Source organism: Tenrec ecaudatus, chromosome 7 (genome assembly GCF_050624435.1).
Source record: "Tenrec ecaudatus isolate mTenEca1 chromosome 7, mTenEca1.hap1, whole genome shotgun sequence".
Taxonomy (NCBI): Eukaryota; Metazoa; Chordata; class Mammalia; order Afrosoricida; family Tenrecidae; genus Tenrec; species Tenrec ecaudatus.
This window is the reverse complement of record NC_134536.1, coordinates 75,866,083-75,887,660: the sequence shown is the minus strand read 5'-3', so window position 1 is coordinate 75,887,660 and position 21,578 is coordinate 75,866,083. Positions and strand designations below refer to the sequence as shown.

At 41.2% G+C, this 21,578-nt stretch overlaps 1 pseudogene; it reads right to left on the bottom strand.

Moving 5' to 3' along the window:
- Positions 1 to 7,208: 7,208 nt before the first annotated feature.
- On the bottom strand, positions 7,209 to 7,967 carry LOC142452812 (large ribosomal subunit protein uL16m pseudogene; annotated as a pseudogene).
- Positions 7,968 to 21,578: the final 13,611 nt, after the last annotated feature.

The following is a 21,578-nucleotide window of genomic DNA, read 5'->3' as shown; positions in this document are numbered from 1 at the left end:
GTTATACCTATAAAGGAATGTCTATAATATTACCATATATAAGGAGTTTGTTGAATTAATTTTCTTATTTCTGTCCATAGCTTGTCCATTACAAAAGTACAAATTGGTGGCTTCTCTGGAAGTTCTGTTACAAGGGCTAAAACGAAGTAGCCCTGCTTTCATATAGAATAGTGTGTAAGTTCTTCACTTGACCACATCATCACCTTACCATGTCACTAGTCCATCTCTATTACAATTGGTTATCTCTGGAATTCATGTTGATTTTAAGGCTTTGTTGACTGAGGGGAGAAGTTAAGTCTGTGCTTTGTTTATGATTAATTAACAAATCAGGGGCAGAGCTGTTGTAATTGTTCTCAAGATAATGTATTGTTGGCTCCAACCATGGACCTCTTAGACTCTAAGACATAGAGGATAAAAAATCAGGTCCATTCTTCTGGAATTTATTTAATGGACAAATAAATCACTTATTAAAATTTTGTTGTGAGTCAGAATTGTATTGGTGAGGGTTTTAGAGATTTTACACACTGTAGTTTAGGTGACAAAGAATAATGTTCACAGAGGGCTTGAAAATAATATCTTACATTTTGTTTGGAAACAACCATATTCTGAAAATTCTTTGGAGAGGGGCAACTAGACTTTTTGATCAATATTATCTATAATACAATTTTCAAAACAAGCCTCAGGTTATTATTCAGAAGATAGAACCAAACCTCCCCTGCCCCATCCTACACCCCGCCCGATAACTAGAAAATAATCTGAGGGTGTTTCAAAAAGTCCATGGGACATGGGAGCAAGTGAAGGGGGAGGGAGAGGGAGTGGAGCACATCCTGGCCCATCAAGCCAGGAGGACGATAACCCCACTATGAACAGCCAATGCACAGAGTTGACCATATGACCGATCCCACTATGAGACAGGACGTCTCTCGCTGAACCATGGCCCTATGGCAGACAACACTGAAGACTTAGTGTTGGGATTGGCCTGATCTGACCCCACCACATGGAGGAAAATCACTGAGGGTGTGTGGCAGAGCAGCGGGGGGAGCAGAGAAGGGAGATCTGAGGGCGTGCAAAGGATAGACTTTGGGGCCAGAGCATGGCACCCTATTGGACTCGACTGGAGGACACTCCTAGAGGTTAACAACTAGACCTTGAACTATTTACAGGTTTTTCTTTAAAATGTTTCATCTATCTATTTATTTATTTATTTTTGGTCATTGCTTTTCTTTGTTGTTGTCATTGTTGTGTTCTCTTTTGTCCCTTTGTCTTGCTATGCCTTGTTTTTAGTGCATATTATGATCTCTGCAGGTCTATCTAGATAAGATAGGCTGGATGAACAGTCTGGATGAGAAAACAATGGGACAGATGGTTTTAGTGGCACATGGGAGATGGGGAGATAGGGGTAAAGAGGTGGTGTTGACCAACCCAGGGACAAGGGAACAACAAGTGATCCAAAATTATGGCAAGGAGGGTTTGAGAGGCCTGGTAGGGATTTATCACGGGCAATATAACAGAGAAATTACTGAAACCCACATGAAGACTGAGCATGATAGTGGGACAAGAAGAAAGTAAAAGTAAATAGAGGAAAGAACTAGAAAGCAAAGGGCATTTATAGAGGTCTAAATACAGGATTATACATATATAAATATATAGAATGATGAGGAAACAGATCTATGTGCATATATTTATAGGTTTAGTATCAAGGCAGCAGATGGACATTGGACCTCTACTCAAGTACTTCCTCAATGCAAGAACACTTTGTTCTATTAAATTGGCATTCCATGATGCACACCTTCCCAACACAATTGCTGAAGACAAATGTGTACATAGACAAATGTGGTGATGAAAGCTAATGGTGCCTGGCTTTCAAAAGATATAGCATCTGCGGTCTTAATGGCTTGAAGGTAAACAAGCGACCACCTAGCTGAGAAGCAACAAAGCCCACATGGAAGAAGCACACCAACCTGTATGACCAGGAGGTGTCGACAGGATCAGGTATCAGGCATCAAAGAACAAAAAATCATATCAGTGTAAATGAGGGGCAGTGCAGAGTGGAGACCCAATGCCTATCTGTAGGTAATGGGACACCCCCTTACAGAAGGGTCACGGGGAGATGAGCTAGTGAGCGTGCAGTGTAGCAAAGATGAAACAAACAACTTTCCTCTAATTCTTAAATACTTCCTCTCCACCCCGCCGGCCCCCACTCTCATGATCCCAATTCTGCTTTGTAGGTCTGGCTACACTGGTACAGGTAGGAACCAGAAACACAGGGAATCCAGGACAGATGATCCCTTCAAGACCAGTGGTGAAAGTTGTGATACCAGAGGGTGGAGGGGAGGTGGGGTAGAAAGGAGGAACCGATTATAAGGAATTACATATAACCTCCTCCCTGTGGGGATGGACAACAGAAAAGTGGGTGAAGGGAGACATCAGATAGTGTAAGACATTACAAAATAATAATAATTTATAGATTATCAAGGGTTCATAGGGGGGAGTGGGGAGGAAGGGGGAAAATGAGAAGCTGATACCAAGGGCTTAAGTGGAATGCAAATATTTTGAGAATGTTGAGGCCAATGAATGTACAAATGTGCCTGACATAATTAATGTATGTATGTATTGTAATAAGAGTTGTATGAGCCCCCAATAAAATGATTTTTTTAAGTCTGTGGGAAAATGGGATTAAAAAAATATTTCCACTAACTTCTTCTGAATTTGAAGTTGTATTTGGATCTTCTAATTAAACATGTTGTTGTGTGTTGTTAAATGCATTCAGATTCATAGTGAACCTATATGTGAGAGTAGAACATCCCCATAGGAGTTCCTAGGCTCTAGTCTTTAAGGGGCCAGGTCTCCAAGTGTTTCCTTCTCAGGAAATGCTGGTGGGTTTGAACTGCTGGCCTTTCCATTAACAGCCACGCTCCTGCCGCTGTGCCACCAGGGCTCCTTCTGCACACTCCCCCTACTGCCCACTGCTTTCAAATCAACTCATACTGACCCCATCTCGGGTTTCTGAGGCTGTCAGTCTTGATGAGTGAGAGTCCAGAGCTTCCCCTTTCTTGATGGAGCAGCTGGTGAGGTCACCAGCTTAATCTTAATCCACCTTTTCAGCCGGGATACATTCACATTATACATCAAGCATTGCTAGGTATTGTGGAAGATGTATAACATTATTTTTTAGTTTAGATAATCAAATAATTCCCAAGTTTCATAGTCAAAAGGCATATACAGTGAAAATATTGTGGAAATATTTCCTGCTTCCCTGCCCAGAGTCAACCACTGTTACCTGTTTCTGGGTCCCATCAAATAGATAGCTGTACTTATGCCAGCACAGAGAGGGCGATTCTCTCCTCTGCTATCCTTTCCCAGGTTTAAGTATACAAACATGATAGCCTGGCCAATTATAGTTCTCAATCTGGCTTTTTCAAGTAAGGGTATCGCTGAGTGATTAGAGGATAGCCCAAGTAAAGAGTTCAATTATTCTTTTTCTTGAAAAATAAAAAAGGTCACATACATTTTCCTTTATGGATGTTTCATGATTTAGTTAATCATCTGTCATGAATATTTAGATTGTTTTCAATTTTGCTATTATAAGCAGTCCTATTGTTATAGATAGGTACTTTCAACGAGACATTTCTTGGAAGTGTTTTAAAGGGTATGTGCTCCTGTAATTTTGATCAATGTTGTCGCATTGCCCTCCACCGAGTTTGTGTGAATGTACGCTTTGATTAGGAGCCTAGGAAAATTTCTGTTTCTCTAGTGCCTGGCCAATCAATATGATGAATCCTTTGTAATTTTGCTCTTTGATAGTTGAAGAATGGTCTATTAGTGTGGTCCTAATTTTTATCTTTTACTCTTTTATTTATGTGTTAAAGAATTATTTGTGTTTTCCATGAACTGCCTGTGCGTGTTATTTGCCTGTTGCTTGCTAGGTGATTTATTATCAAAATGTAGGTACTCTTCATTGTTGATTGGTTTGTGATACAAGTTGCAGATATTTATCCCAGCCTATCATTTTTCATTTGCCATTGCTCGTGGTGGGTTTTATGATAAAGATTATTACTTTGAAATGTTTTCATGTTGTATAATTTGTCAGTTCTTTGATGTATAACTTGTGTGCCATATTTAAATTGGTTTCTTTGACACCAAGGTTATAAAACATATCTCCCCAGTTTCTTCTAATACTTTGATGCTTTCACTTTTACAATTAAGTTTTTGATCCATTTGGAGTTTATCCTGATATAGAATACGAGGTACAGCTACAACGTTATTTTTTAGATGACAGCCCAATGACATTTATTGAACAATCCAGCCTTTCTTCACTGATTGGCATAATTGCTTTGCTTTTCGTGGTGTATTAATAATTATAGAGCACACATTATGAATCAAGCACCACCCCAGGTACTGTGGGAAATTTAAAGTGGGTGATGTGATTCTTGCAGCCAGAAATGATAGTTTACTGATAAAGGCCAAACGACTGCTTATGGCAAGTATAAAATGGTCGGTTGCATCAGAGGTGTGATGTCACTACTGTGAAGTGCTGTCAAGTCTGCTCTGACCCCAGGTGACTCTGAGCAGCAGAGTGAAGCAATGCCAGCAATCCTCCGAATTGCTCTGATGTCGGAACCCGTTGTTGCAGCCATTGTGCAAATCCATTTTCCTGCTCCTGCTCTTTCCCAAGGATGATTTCCTCTCCAGGGTTTGGTCTCTCTTAATAACATGTCCGAAATGTATGGGATGAAGTCTCCCCAGCCTCACTCTCAAGGAGTATTCTGGCTGTCTTTTCCCCAAGACAAATCTGTGTTTTCTTAGCAGTCCATGGTACTTTCAATGTTCTTCACCAGCACCTTGATTCACATACATCGATGCCTCTTCGGTCTTCCATATTCAACACCCAACTTTCACATCCGTAGAGGCAGTTAGGCAATGATATCATTGTGGGGAGTAAGGGGCGCCGGGTCCAAGTTCTGGTATTTCAATCACTTCATATGCATGTGGAAGTTTTATGGAGAGCAGATGTCGGCTCTTCCTGACAGTTGTAAATAGAATTTTCGAATGTAGAATGACAGAAATGTTCATGAGAGAGGAAAAAGGGAGGGGGCCTGCTCACGTTCACTCATTAAGCTGAATGTTACTTAGTAAAAGTGAAGGTAGATTTAGTTCTTATTACAAAGGTATTTGATTTTTAGAAGTATTTCTATAATATCTAAGAGAAATGCCACCATTATAAGATGCTCCTAATTTCTCAAGTTCTTTCTTTTTAATTTAAATGTGGAAGTAATTTGTGAAAATGGCTTCACTACCAATTACTCTCAGAGTAAGCATTCTGTTGGTTGATTTTGAATTATTTGAATGTATCTACTTGCTGAGACCCATAGAATTTTCAACAACTCAAATACCCCCAGAGAAGGCAAATCAATGGGCGTTAAAAACAGCCATCTGAATTGTGCACCATTGTGCTGCCTCTTTGATATTGGATCTCTTCGTTTTAGGCATGAAGGCAAATCCTGCTCCTCCGACCCTGCCTGCCTTGGAAGCGGAAATCCCCAGGCTGATTGTTTTAATAGCTTCTAAATGGTCTTCACACAGTTCACATGGCTTTGAATGGTTGGTAAAAGGGGGTCTTTTAAATACCGTGGGTTCAAGGGAGTCCCTGCTTCCTCCTAACCAATTTCATTTGGTAAATGAGTCAATACCAAAGTCTTGAAGCTGGAAGAACTGAGATCTCAATTTCAGAAACTGAAAACATATTTAGGTCAAACAACTGGATCAGAGATTTCTAAATATACTTGTTTGGAGATTGAGTCTGAATTGAAATACGTCCGTGGATTTGATTGTTTAATTCCAACAACATCAGCACACACAAAAAATCACATATGTTGGAAACCCACAGCCATCAAGTCATTTTGATTACAATGGCCCTATAAGACAACACAGACTGCTCCCCAGGGTTTCTGAAACTGTACATCTCTATGGGGGCAGCAAGCCTTATCTCTTATCCCAGCGCAGTGTTTAGCAGTCCAATGCACAACCCACTGTGCCAAGGTCATGTTACAACAAGGGGTGTCCTTATGAACTTATAATGTACTTTGAATCACGAAAGCCCCAGGGTCTTCTTTTCTAGGGTGCAATACTTCAGGTCTGGGCATTTTGAAGTATTAGACCTGAAGGGACTCCTGGAACGGAAGCTTTCACTAATGTAAGTAGGATGGCAATCTCTGTAAGGACCAAATGGAGATGGAATCTGGGCTATGTGCTGGTAGATCAGCAGTTTGGTCCTAATGAGAAAGGGACCACCCAATGATGGAACATTTCAAATTCCTGGGAAAGGTGTAAGCCCTTACCAATCTTATTAGATGCCGTCTCCCTTGTCTGATATCCGGTACACTTTGGAACATTCTGTTCAGTTCTTTTACGTCATCGTTTCTTTTGTTTATTTGGTTGTTATGTGCCTGCCTGCCGGTTCTGACCCATAGTGACTGTACATACAGTGAAACAAAGCACAGCCTGGTCCTGAGCCATCTCACAATGGTTCCTAGACTTGAGCCAGTGGTTGCAGCCACCGTGCCAATCTATTGAGGGCCTTCTTTTTTGCTGCCCCTCTACTTTACCAAACACAATTTTCTTCTCCAGGAACTGGTCTCTCTTGACACCTGGTCTCTCACGTGTCCAAAGTATGTCAGATGACTTCTCATCATCCTTGCCTCTAAGGAGCACTCTGGGAGCACTCTGGTTGGACATTTTCTGAGACAGATGTTTGTCCTTCTTGCATTCCATGATATGTTCAATAGTCTTCTCCAGCACAATTCAAAGGCATCATTTCTTCTTTGGTCTTCATTATTAAACTTTCACACGCAGACGATGAGGCAATAGAAAATACCATGGCATGGATTAAGTGCACCTCAGTCCTCCAAGTAACATCCTTGCTCTTCAATCCTCTACAGGGGTCTTTACCTATTACAACTCATCATTTTTTTTCCTGATGATGCTCAAACTTTATTATAAATATAGGTACTTAAAAACCCCAATAAATACACACATACCCCTCCCCAAATCATCTACCAGTAATTATATGCTGCTCCTTAATTTCTGATCTAAGTAATAGCTTTACTGCTCAAGGGTTCCCCAAAGCCCTGACATATAAGTTCATGGGAAGAGACACACAGATTCCGTTTCCCTCCATCACCCATGTCCATTTATTTCTCACACGGCCACTATACTCGCTCAGGCATGTAGAACTTGCCCCAGTACCGGCCCTTCTGCATCAGGTCATATGGGCTCAGAAATTTCCGTATCCCGAGCATGTTGGCAGTGGCAATGCGCTCAAAGGTCCAAGGGTTTTGGTTGTTCCTTTCCCGTTCCTCTTGCTCCTTCCGCATCTCTTCTAGCATCTGGCGACTCACAGCCTTTGCCTCGAAGGGAAGCTTGTGGGCAACCTGGTGGAGGAAACTCTGTACCTCTTTGAATTCACAACGCCCACCCATCTCTACAATGAGGCGGCCAGCCTTTACAGGTGTCACGTAGTGATCAATGGCACCTTTGCCTCCCCCCATGCGCTGCCCTACACCCTTGCGGGTGATGGGCTTGAAGGGAGCTGGAATTCGCCAAATGGCAAACATGTTCTTGGGGTCCATAGAGCGGTTAATTGTCAGGCGCATCATTTCAAAATGGCCCCAGCGGAGGTAGCCACCTCCCAGCGCCAAGATCCCAAAATTGCCTTCTGTGAACTCGGTGGCTTCCGTTGAAGGTCCCCGAATGTCTTTCAGATTTTTAGGTTCTCTCCTCACTTTCGGCACAAGTGGTACCCTTTCAACAAACTTGAGCTTAGGCTTCTCAGGTATGGAGACATCTTCGAAGGTTGGCACCGGGAGCAGCGTCTTGAGGCCGGCACTGGGGGACGAGGTTGCCTACGACCCTGACAGGGGCACCCGCAGGAGTGGCGCGCCGGCGCGAGCCAGCTGCCTGGGCCACATGGTCACGCGCGTCCAGCCGAGTGCGTCCCCCGCGCCGTGCCGGAGCCGAGGAAGGACTGCAACTCATCTTTTGATGTCTTACTTGCTGTTTCCATGAGCATTATTGGTGGATCTAAGCAAGACAAAATCCTTGTCAAGAGCACACTTTTCTCCATTTATTATGATGTTACTGTTTGCCTTAGGCACTCTATTTTCAAGAGTTGACAGAGAAGATTTATTTATATATTGTATTATATCACTTTCTTATTCTCAAGTTCTGTGAAGGCAGGCACCATTTCCCAAGGAAACAGCGGTGTCAAATAGAAGTTTATTGAATAGTTTTGACTAGGTGTGGTACCGTCCTAGAGTACTGCGTTCTTGGCATGGGCTCCAATTGGTTCTCTGCTTCTCTTTTTCTCGTGACTTATAGTAACTCTTTGTCTACCGACTTAGTTTTTAAAGGTTATCTCTAAATTATGTGTTTTTTTTAAAAAAAAAATCACAATTCAGCTGCCCTATGGTCAATTACATATGCTATCAGGTAGCAATGAAATGGCCTTGACAATTGGTGAATTTATATAATTTAAGGCTTCCCAGGACTCTTAGCAAAAAAAAGAAAGAAATTGGTCTGCAAAGAAAGAATTATACTTTAAGTAGAAAATCTTTTCTTTTTGTTAAGAAATGCATACAAGTAAGCATTTTAATACCCTAGTGGGATTAAAATACTAGTGGAGTTAACTGCATAAGTAGATAAACAATGGTCTTCCAAGAAGAGGAAATAGAAAATTACTCGTCTGCTATAATCGAAGGAGCTATTAGTATACCACAGTATTTGTGATATGCTGAATTTCTTGCAATGTTTGTAATATTGCATTTATTTTATGGTAGTCAGAGTGTGGTATGTATTTACCAAATTAGAAATTGCCTCACAGATTGTTCATTCTGTTTTTAAGAGAGTATCACTGATTATAGATACAAGGCACTTCCATCATTTATTTTAAAGACTGTTTATTAACTTGTCTTTAGGCTAGCTCAGATTGCATATAGCTAAGAAATTAAGTCCTTTGGACAATCAGTAATTTGCATAATTATTGTTTTGGAAAGAATTCTGTAGGGAATCATCTGTGCCGATGAATATTTATGGGGTATCTGATTTGTAAGCATAAAAAATGAGACTAAGGTATTAGTACTCAATTGTGTGAAAGATAAAAAATATCCACTAAGAGGAAACCTGTTTCAAGGATCTACATGTGACCTCCTCCCTAGGGGACATACAACAAAAAAGCGGGTAAAGGGAGACGTGGGACAGAGCAAGATATGACAAAATAATAATTTATAAATTATCAAGGGTTCATGAGGAAGGAGTGTGGAGGGAGGGGAAAAATGAGGACCTGATGCCAGGGGCTTGGGTGGAGAGCAAATGTTTTGAGAATGATGAGGGCAATATAATTTTGAAAATACTACATATCTCTTTTAAAAAATCTTTTAATTCCCAAGAAATTAAAGCATTGGATCAAATGTCACTAGGTGTCATTGGGTCGGTTCTGACTCAGAGCAGCCCTCTAGCCACAGAAGAATGAAGCACTGCTGGTCCTGGTGCGTCCTCACAATTGTTCTTATGCTTGAGCCCATTGTAGCCACGGTGTCAGCCTATTGCGCTGCATTCTACATTCACAAACATGATGTCCTTTTCCAGTGACTGGTCGCTCCTGGCAACCATATCTAAAGAACATGAGATGTAGGAAGTTTTGCCATCCCTACCTCTAAGGTGCACTCTGGTCAGACTTCTTCCAAGACAGATCTGTCTGTCCTTTTGGCAGCCCATTGTACTTTCAATGTTCTTCACCACACCATAATTCCAATGCAGTTCTTCTTCAGCCTTCTTTATTCCATGTCCAACTTTAACATATGTATGAGGTGACTGAAAATGCCATGGCTGGGTCAGGTGTACCTTAGTCCTCAAAATAAACTTCTCCTTTTTTAACACTCGACAGGGATCTTGTGCAGCAGATTTACCCAGTGCATTGAGTTGCCTGTGCTCTTGGCTGCTGCTTTCAGGAGCATTGACTGTGGATCCAAGCAAGGTGAAATCCATGACAACTATAATCTTTTCTCAGTTTACCATGATGCTAGCTATTGGTCTAGTTGTGAAACTTTGGGTTTCTTTACATTGAGGTGTACAGGTTGGTGAAGCAAAAGACATGGCTCTGGGCAAAGGCTATTGGGCTTTATCCAGCAGGCAGGTAGATGGAAAAGAAGGTACGGCTGGCCCTGTTCTGCTTTCTCTCCATTGGCTTCTTCTCACTCTGTTCCTGCAGCCACCACTGCTGCTACTGCCCATCCTCTGACTTCTGCCGGTAGCTTCCGCAGCAACAGCACCAGTGCAACGGGGATATGCAGAAGCAGGCTCCCCAAGGATTTTAATGTGTCCACACAACATCCATATAACGTAATGTGCTATTTTATCAAATTTATCATGGACATTAAGTGGCATATGCCATTGTCCATTGATGTTAAATTGTCCCCTGCCTCATACCGACCTTCTATGGGACACAGTGCTTCATAGACTTTTTCTTGGGTTGTAACATTAACAGAGTCAGATCTCCAGGTCTTTTCTTCTGCTGTGCTGCTGACAGGGTTTGAACTCCCAAGCTTTAGATTATCAGCTGATCACAACTGCTTGTGTCAACCAGGTTCTGACTTGATATATATTTAACGTCAAGGAAGCCATTCCAAAGAAACAAAGGACACAGCAGAGCTGACAGGTGGTGAGCGAAAGCACAACAGAGGATGTCCCTAAGTGAGTGGGGCGGGCTAACTGCAGAGGAGAAGGGAACTAACTCTTTGGAATAACAGAAATGCTCTAGAGCTTGATTATGGTTGTGGTTACACAGGGGTGGTTATAATTGCCAAATTGCATGGCCCGCCAGGCCTGTACAGTTCCATAGTATGCAAAATAATCCTATTTAAATGAAAAATCACTGTAGATTTGGAACACGGTGAATTGGTAGGAAGCAGCGATGAGAGTTGCCCAGAATAAATTTTATCTTACCCTTTTCATGGTTGAATTACTTACTTTGGATTAATACACACACACACACACACACACACAGAGTCTGAATAGCTAAAAGCAGACTGAAATAATGGAAAGGGATTTTTTAGGCAATATGGATTTCTATATGACTCCATGGGACACAAATGTCCCATGTGGATTCCGGTGGTGGAATTGGTGAGTTGAGGCACAGTTCTCTCAGTGCAGACAATTAAATAGGTCTGCACTAGGTGGAAGCACAGTGCAATGGCAACTTCCCCAAATGCCTGACAAATGGGAAATGTGGGTGGGTATGATGGGTAGATTTTACATAAACTTGTGTGAGAACCTGTGTGAAAGTGGGGGTGAAGTCCATCCTATCAATCATGTCAGAGCCTGATGATACCTCCTTGGGAGTGTGGCCTTTTTATAAGAGAGACACTGGGAACCTGTCTCTCTCTTTCCCTTAACCTCCCTCTTTGCCTGGATTCTGTGTATGCCTCCAGGGGTGGTCCTATATGGGTCACCCCACTCAGAGAGCTGTCAGCGCCTTGCCATGTTCCGACCAGCCTTGGATCCACAGGATTCTGCACCCACCAGCCTGCGATCTGCTTCCCACTTCAGCTTCATTGGCTATGTGAGTCTGAAGGGGGCTCCAGCTAACATTGAACCCTTGGACTTGAGTTGGACTAAGGTGGAATTCCTTCTTGTTATAAAATCACTGCTTGATATAAATTCCTTTCTTGTACATATATGGATGTGATGGGTTTTGTTTCTCTGAACAACCCAGTCTAACCCAGTAGGTGGCATATGCCTCCGAGTCACAAGCAGGCTATGCTAAGGGCCGGAGGAAACAGGCCATGGAGGAAGATGCTTGATTATAATAACTTTATCTTACTTGGAAAGACTTGAGACAAAACATAAGCAGAAATTTAAGGAAAAAGAGAAGTAGAAATGAAGCAGGAGCTATTTGCTCCTTTGGGTACAGATGATGAAGGAATGCACAAATAAGTGTCTCTGTTTTAAGAGAGTACATGTCTGCTACAGAAACCATGTCACCTTATTTAGGGCCATAATGTCAAGGCCCTTCTTAGACACATACAGCTTTCCTTGGCTTTGTATCAACTGGAAGCACTGTGAGAAACAATAAGGTGATTTTTTTTGCAAGTTTAGGTTCAATTAAGGAAGGGTGGATGAAAGGTGCATGGTTCATTTCAATTTATTTAATTCTATATTGACTGCTTTAGAAGCACCGCCCAAGATAGGGATTCCCTGAAGTGCCCCCCTGTGAGTGAGAGTGAGGGAGGCAAGATAAGGGTGGGGATAAGTTAAGCAGGGATGGGAGTCTCAGGAAGAGATTGCCTTCACTCTATCCCACAAGGGAAGCTTTGAATAAAAATTGTGATAAATAGCTAGTCCTGTCTTGAGACAAAGGGGCAACCTTTTAACTCTTGGATCAGTTAACGATTGCCCAAGATTTCAAAGGTGGTAGTGTTGGAGGAGATGCCCTGGTAGTACAGTGGTAAAAACTCTCGTCTGCTTACCAAAAGGTTTGTGGTTTGAACCCACCATCCACTCCTCTGGAGAAAGATGTGATAGTCGGTTTCTGTACAGATTTACAACCTTGATATTCCTATGGTATACTTCTACTCGGTCCCATATAGATTTCCAATCCATCAGAATTGACGGGTGGCAGTGAGTTTGGGTCTGGTGTTGAAAGGCATAGCCTCCCACGTGAGGTAGCTCTCTTGGGTGGTTCTCCATTCATAGAAGGGGGGGGGGCAGCTGTGAGCTGTTAGCCACACCTCGCCCAGAAGCTGGATGATGGGCACATCAGTACAGAAAGAGGAGGGTACCACACTGTCTAGTACTATATAAAGTAAAACATTCTAGAGAGTTATGTGAGGACATGTAATTAAGTGCTTTAAAGTTTCTTTTTCTTCATTCTTGAAAAGCTCTTTCACAAATTAAAAACGTAGGCTATATTGTCACATCCTAAGAAGGAGGTTCAAAAAGTTCATGAGAATACTGCATTGTCTCTTAAGTCCATCTTTTTAAGTCCTCTCATATATCTTGCTGTTGGATTTAAAAATATTAATCTTTGGGAATTTATTTTTGTGAGACATAGAGTTTATATAAACTTAATACTTATTAGTGGTCTATCCATAAACCATCAAATAAACAAAAATGCATGAAATTGGGCTGCTTTTGAACATAAAAGGCTTGTGATTTCCAAGTGTTATATACAGAGGTTAAAACTGGGATTGATTGATCTCATCTATCATTTATTTTATCAATTTTCATTCTTCTTATCCTACATAATCATCTATTCAAAATTTCCAATTTCATACATTATAAACAACATTTTGTCATTGTTCACTTTTTTTCCTTCCAAGTATCCTTAAAAAAAATCCTTTTTATTTCTTTTGGTTGCTTTCCAAGGCCCTGCTGGAGATTCCTGGGAAAACTTGCTATTTTTATTTAAGTTTATGCTGTCCATTTTCATTTTCACCTCGTTATCCCCTGAATCAAGCACAGGGAAATACACCGGAGTGCACAGCAGACAAAGAGTAAGATGGTGTCTTATTACTGTCATCAGCTGTTATCCCTCCTCTGACACCTCTTTCCTATGTTTATGACCTGCCGGGAAAGCAGGAGGTTCCTGGTTTGGGAAGTCATTTGAGCTCTCTTCAGGCTGGTAAGGAGTTCAATGATTGCCACGCCTCCTCAGATTATGAAGGTTTGTAGGATCTTTCCATGTGCTAAGCATTATGTAAAGGTAAAAGTCAGAAACAATTTTAAAATAAGGTTTGAACCAAAAGTGTTGCATATTTTACTGTTTTTCTCCTTTATTCTTTCTCATCTTTCTAATCCTCTGCTTTCCCCCTACCTTCCTAAGAGCCTCAGCATTCTCAGTTCTACCTCATTTAGTCAGAATTTGATATTTGACCTAAAGCACATTGCCCCCAAAGCTCTTTAACTTAGAAATGGTGCTTCTCACCCACTGTGTTAGTCTGGGTAGCCTAGAGAAACAAGTTCACAGGACACTCATGTATGTAAGAGAGAATTTTATATACAAGAGCAATTGGATATTGAGAAAACATCCCAGCCAAGTCCAGATCAAGTCCATAAATTTGATATTAGCCCTTATGTCTTATACCAATCTATAAAGTCCAGACTCATGAAACACATGCAATGATGCAACATACAGGAAGCTCACAGGTCAGAGAGTGGGAAGTCTTGTGGATCTAGTGGCCTTATAAGCATCTCAGCACTGGCCAGGTTCTCCATGTGGCTTCTCCGGGTCCAGGACTCTGGCTGCATCAGGGTAGGTCCATGTGGTTCCTCAGGGATGCCTTGCAGGGAGTGATCAGAGAGAGAGAGAGAGAGAGAGAGAGAGAGAGAATATCAATACAGGCTTTCCCAGAATCCTGAGGCCTCACTGGATATCACCTGATTGACAGGCTAGATCCACCCCTTCACTCTTAATCCTCTCAAATGGACAGATGATTCTGTAACTACCACACCCACCTAAGCACACCCGTGAACACACAGGCTTCACCCTGATCCTGAGTTCCCTTCAGGAGACAACTGAGAGCTGCTGCTGCTGCTTCCCACGTGAGTGCTTCCAGGAATCCAGTAAGCACTATGCCCTTTCTATGTGCTCCACCCTAAACCTTATTTTTATTTTGCTTTCTAAATTCATGGGGCCTTAGGTTCATTCACTACTTCTCAATGAATTGAAACCACATATTCTGTAACCTCATTTCATTCAGAAGCAAACCCCACTCCATTTTCATACTATTGGACATTTCTTCCCTCTTTTTATCTGGGGTTTTATTGAGCACACTGCTGGGACCGTTTCCATTCTACCTGCTCAGATCCAGGGCTCTGCTGGATGTGGACATCTCTTTCTCTTTTCATCTTCTCTGCTAAGCTCTGAGCTTCACATTCAAAGGGGGTGGTGGGGTGGGGTGGGATGGAGGGGATCAAACTTTAAACCCTTGTTTTAAAAATTGGTCCACCCAAGTATCTCTTCCCTTCTAAAACTCTCTAGCAATTGTATCAATTTTCATATTCAATATTAAATTTTCTTTAAAAAGATTACTTGTATCTGGTTTTCTGTTAATGTAACACAAATACGGTTCCTGGAGTCAGTGGTTCAGTTCACAAGAATTATCATACTGTTTTAGCCTGGAAATATTGCATTTCATGTAGTTAGTACAAGAAGACACACCTCTAGCTGCTTTAAGAACTCATTCTTATTTTCTCAGTCTTTATTGACGTTGACAATGGATAAATCTAAGCTCTCACTCACTGCCACTGACTCATCGAGATCGTGTAGGACAGAGTAGAATTGAGCCCTTTGGTTTCAGAAACTTCTCAGTCTTTACAGGAGTAGACAGTCTTGGTTTTTTTCCCCCATGGAGCTCTTGGTGAGTTCAAACAAATGACCTTGTGATTAGCAGCTCAATTCTTAGCCCACGATGCCACCAGGAATCCTTTAACCTAGTCTCATTGTTAGTGACAACTAAAAAGCCTAGTAACTTGTTATTCTCCTTCCTCTTAAAAATGAGATTGAGAGAGAGAGAATGAGCTGGAGTAATGAAACCCATCTCATCTACTAATCTAAAAAGCTGGACTGAATTTCAGTTTAACCCATTTAAAGCTAATCTTTCTTGGGTCTTTGAATAAATTCCTGTCTCCTTCTGGACCAGATTTTGGCACAGATTAAATGATGTAGACCTGCATTCTTATAAAGCTTGGACTGACTATACCACTGAATCTCCATCCATGCAATCTCAGATTTTTGGCACAGATTTTCTGCTGCATAAACCTTGCTTTACTAAGGATTTAAGCATACAACAGACTCATGGTGCTAGAGTGTGATGTTTTGAACTAAGCTGTCTTTCCAATTATTTAGCAACTCGGGGTTTACTGTCATTCCAGATCATTTACAATGAAGGAAGAATTGAATTTGAGTTTAGATGCCTAAGTATTTCTATAACCTCTTGGTGAACTGTTGCATGGTTTGCCAAGATACACAAGCACAGATAAAATCCTTCGGGCAAATATTCTCTACACTATCCATAATTGGTGCTTGGATCTCAGTTACAAACAAAACTATTTGGACCACGTGCAATCCAGTAGAGGACTTCCCCTTCTAGTTTGAAGCAAAACTACAAAAAGTGCAAAAGACTCCTTGAGTCTTATGATCAATTTTGGAAAATTAAAATTCTAAATAGAATGTAAAATAATTTAATTTTTCTGGTTGGAAACAGAGCTCAGCTAAACCATCTCTTGCATGCCTTCGTCCTCCTGTAGCCCACTACAGTCACTGAACCCAGTACCTTCATTGAGATTGGCAAATGAGAAACAGTAAAAAGAGAGAATCTTTGGTAGGGCTAACAATAAGTTTTCAATGGTAACATCCTCGTAAATACATAGCTGAAAATGCAAGATTGGATCATGGAAGAAACCAAACGAGGCCACTGCCATGGAGTCAGTTCTGACTAACAGCAGCCCTTTTCCAGCTAGCCTCATCTTTCTCCTTTGGGGTGGCTGGTGGGTTTGCCCCCCAGAAACTGAGGTCAGCAGCCCGATGCTTTGCTGACAGAGTCACCATGGTTCCTAGGGCAGAGAAGTTAGGAGTAGAAAAACAAAATCCAGAAACCATCTGCTCTATAGGTATTTGAAGTCAGGGCTAGATGGATGTCTTAGTCATCTAGTGCTGCTGAAATAGAAATAGCAGAAATGAGTGATTTTAAGAAAGAGAAATGACTTTTTCTCACATTTTGGAGTATCAGAAATCGCGAGTTAGGGTGTAGTTCTAGGAAACAGTTTTGAATCTCTGTAGTCTACGGAGGAAGGGCCCTGTCTCCTGGAGCTTTTGCGCCTTGCTAATGACCACGGGACTTGGCCTCTCCCTTTTCCATTCTGGCTTTTCTTCCTTGCTTAGCCCGCTCTTTTAAATCTCAAAGAAGAAATGGGTGTAGTAACATAAAAGAAATTGTTTCCAGCAATATAACAAAGAAATCCCATTCCCAGAGGGGATTATGAGCACACATAAAGGGGCTGGGATTTACAACACATTTATTTGAGCGACATAACTCAATGCATGGCAATGGAAGGTCGGGCACATGCCTGAGACCAGAATGTCGGAGCTGGGCTCTCCCTCTCCTCTCAGTGTAGCTCAGGGGCCTTGGGCAAATTCTGTAACATCTGTGCTCCTCAGTTTTCTCATTTCTCAAATGGAATTTACCTTCAATTAGCTTTAAATTTCCTTTTAGGTCTCAAATTCGACTTTTAAAAGAAATAGCTATGGGTGAAAGTGCAGAGATAGACTCTACGGAACCTGTGTAAGTAGGTACCTAGTGGAATTAGAGTTAAGGCAGATTTCAAAGCTGTGAACAACTTTAAAAATGTGCATATTATTTGTTTGAATGAGATGATTTGTTCTGTGATTAATATATGAACTTTTTCTTCTCCATTTCCCTGGATGGATATTAGGACATAATTTTCACGAACATTTCTCTTCACCAGGTAAAATGAACTACTTTGGGGAGATGACAATAGCAGAGACTAACGATGATTTAAGCATCAAAAATAAGAGTAGAGCAACCGAATTTCAGGAATGATGTCTCTAAGTTAGAACAGCAGTAGATTAGCACCTGATATGGATGGACAGAAGGAATGTCCTTTGGCCCTAAGATTCCCTACTAGAATCGAAGAGATACTAGAATGGAAGGCATAAGCAAATGAACCCTTATTGTAGCTTTAAGAAGGAACTGAGAGAACAGGTACTATACTCATTTAGAATTTGAAGATGAATGTTTATGAGGTAGGCACCTTGACCTATGTAGAGGCAGTGGAAGGTCATGGCTAAGAGGTATGTTCTGCCATTGCAGGGCCTGCATTTCTGCTCTCCCACCACACTGCCCACGCATTGTGTTTACCTGGACAAGTTACTTATTTGGCTTCAATGATTTTACCTATAAAATGAAAACATAATTATTAGTGGTTTTAAGGATTAAACGATATGTACCAAAAGCTTCTAATAGTGTTTCCACAGAGTGAACAATCTCAATAGAGAGCTCTTGTGGTGCAATGGCTATGTGCTCAGCTGTTAACCAAAGGCTACCTGTGAGAATCGGCCCTGTCTCTTCAGGGGAGAAACACCTGGTCCCATAAAGACTACAGTTGAGAAAGCTCTACAGGTGCAGTTCACTTCTGTCCTGAATCCTCCTCCTCCTCCTCCTCCTCCTCCTCCTTCTCCACCACCACCGCCACCACCACCTCCACCACCGTACAAACACTGTTATTGTTGCTCCAAAGACATTCAACATCAGTCAAGTTCAGGGACGTGCATCTAAAACAGTCTTGCTTCTTCACTCTCATTTCAGGATTTTCATTCTCCAAGTGTGGAATGAGAGAATGGAGGACTAGGAGATCCCTGTTGCCCTTCAGAGTGTGGTCTTTCTTATATTAGACTGAGCAAAACAACAATGCCTTCAGTTTTGGGGGGGATGGTGTTTGGAGGGCAAAGAACACTTATTTATGACAGTTCATTCAAGTTAGATGGAAGTTAAAAGTAGTATCTTTTATCCTTAATTTTGTGTTACTAGAAAGCCATGATTTGAGAAGCACAGTTTATGGAAGGGCATTTCCCCACAAGAAAGGAGTTAATGGAAGTAAAAGCATGCATGCTTCTGCTCTGGTGGACACCAGCAAGATGAACAATTAGTGAGCAGTAATGTAAAAAGATAGGTGAGCAGCATAGGGCCTATAGCTTACTGTGCATTCTAGCACCACCCACACTGCCTCAGGATTTCTTTCTGCCCTCTGACAAACCCTCCTGTAGCTCATTGCTTCCGCATCTTTTTGCTCCTTTCACACATGATCCAGAACATTCTGATCGCCTCCCTCCCACTGAGCCACCGCAGCCTGCATGTGTTATCTATACTGTTTGAATTTCGGTTTCTTTGGAAACTCAATTTCAGCCCATTTTTATTGTGTTGCTAATCAGTACAATGGATAGTTCCTTGATGTCACGGACCATATCTTTTATTTCTACTGCAGCGCCCTGAGGTATCTATCTGTCATGATGCTCAGAAACACTAAGTATCCAGTCATGTTGGATGACTGTTGACTGAGAAGACTTGCCTTCTCTTGAGAGAGCAGCCTGACACTGAGAGTTTCCTGGGAGTCGAGCAGAGAACCAGGTCACAGGTGTACAGATCTGAGTTTCATCAATGTCATGAAAATAGTTTCACCAGACCCACACCCTGGTTTTTCTTAAAACACTTCCTGCACATACATGTTCCTTGTCTTTCGGAGTGCCATCAGTCTTTCTGGGTATATTCTTTAAAAATTTGCTGTGTCTTATGTTCCAATGAAGTTAACCTTAGTTGGAAAGTGAAAGAACACCATAATTTATATAATTATATTGTCTAATATTTCCAATTATGGAAAGCTTTCAGATAAGTCCCTCTCTAGACTCACACAGTCACATGCAATAATGCAGAATACAGGAATATCGCAGGTCAGCGGGTTAGCTAATTATGCCGTATACAATCACTTAAAGGATGAATTCATTTGACCATTTTTATCTTTTTGTGATATATCATCATCACATATTCAATAGTGTATTAGTTCAGCATGTAAATAATCTAAACAAATGGATTTCTTAAAAGCGAGGAGCTAAGGTCAATTATAAATATAATTTGGTACATGCTGTTGTTTAATGTGGAAAATACCCAGGGAGATATTTGTATCTAAAAAGCCAAATTTTAAAATCAATATTGTTCACCTTTTAAATTTTCTTGAACTAGTACTATAAATGCCAGAGGATAGAAAAAAATATTGCAAAAGAAACATTATGGAGCCTAATTGAACTGGAAGTACTCTACTATGAAAAGTGGTCATATGATATTGACCTCATACAAATGATTCAGGCTTTAAGCTAGACGTAATTACAGTATAACTCTTCATGCATATAAAGTATTTACAGCAATACATATGTGTGTAAAAATGCTGCTAAACATATGATACTAATTTCTAAAAAAGACCTTCAAGCAAGGAAAACATTCAAATGATGATACAAAACCCAGAACTTAGCATGCTATTTGTGATCATTGCCACTGATATTAACGTGGTCATCCATGAACTGGAATGTGCTGGACAGCAATGAAGATTGGTGTGTTAGGCCAGAGTGATTAGAGAAACAAGTTTGGTGACTCATATATGTCAGAAAGAGGTTGCTATCAAGAAGACTTACATATCAGGAAAATATCTGAGCCCAGTTCAACTCAAGTCCACAAGCCTAATACTAGCCCATGAGTCTCTCTTTAGACTCACACAGTCACATACAGTGATGCAGAACACAGGACTATCCCAGGCCGGTGGGTGTAAAGTTTTATGGATCCAGTGATGGTGGCTCTGGCAGGTTTGAGTGACTTGGAAACAGGAAGGTGAAGGTAGACAGAGAAGGGGAGGTTCCCAGGATCCTGCTTATGATAAAGCCACACCCACAGGGAGACACCATCAAGCTGTGACTTGATGGACAGGTTGAAAACCACCCCTACACGTTTACATAGTCTTGAGGTTGGCATGAAATTGTGTAACTACCACAATCAGCAAAACAACACACTCATGGGCATCCCCTGATGTTCCTGTGTAAAAAAAAATTGTTTACTAACTAAGCCCGTCAAGTAGTATCATTTAATCATATTCCAGGGGCTAAGATGTAACTGAGGTTAGTGACTTTACCACCTCGCTCCATTTAGTTAGGCTTGTAAAGAATGCCTTTTAATTCAGGTGCTACTTTTAATGTGCAGTGTTAACATAACCATCAGATAACCATTCTTAAAGCAAATGAAGGGTTGTTTGCCTCAGAATGATTGAAGCAACTTCTTTTATTTCCACCTCACTTCTCCATGTGTCATTACTTTCTAGTCCTGTTCAGTGCACCCATCTTAATACCTAGTACGCAGAAGAACATCAGTCGCTCTTGGTTATAGTACATTCTGACGGAATGGTTTGACTGTTTGTTTTGGAGACCACTATTGCTCTGGCTCTACAGTGAAACAAACCATTGAAATGCCAACACCAGATGCTTTGAAACATCTTTAAGAATTGCCATTTGTACAACTATTCTAAACATGATTGGACTATTGAATGGTATGATGTGTGAATTATATACCAATGACACTGTTAGAAAATAATTATCAGGATAATGTTTATATATGTTTAGGAGATGTGATTGGTATGTTTATTGTGCCCACCTGGCCAATAGGAACATGCAGGATTAATCAGGTAGCAGTTTGATTGGAGGGCAAAGAGATAAATGACTCAGCAAGGCCTGCCCCTCTCTTTCGCTATCTGGTGATTAGACCAGAATGCTCTGCCTCAACTTGTGAGCTACACCACCTGTGGGACAAGCCAACCCGTGGATTATGTTTCTGGAGCTTGAGGTTCCTTTAAACCTGCTTCTCCATATTGCTGGTGTGTACATCGCTTGAGCTTGAGACTGATGGATCTGATCGTCTTGCATTGCTTGAGTTTGATATCCCATCTGGCCTTGTTTGCTAAGCTTCTGAACT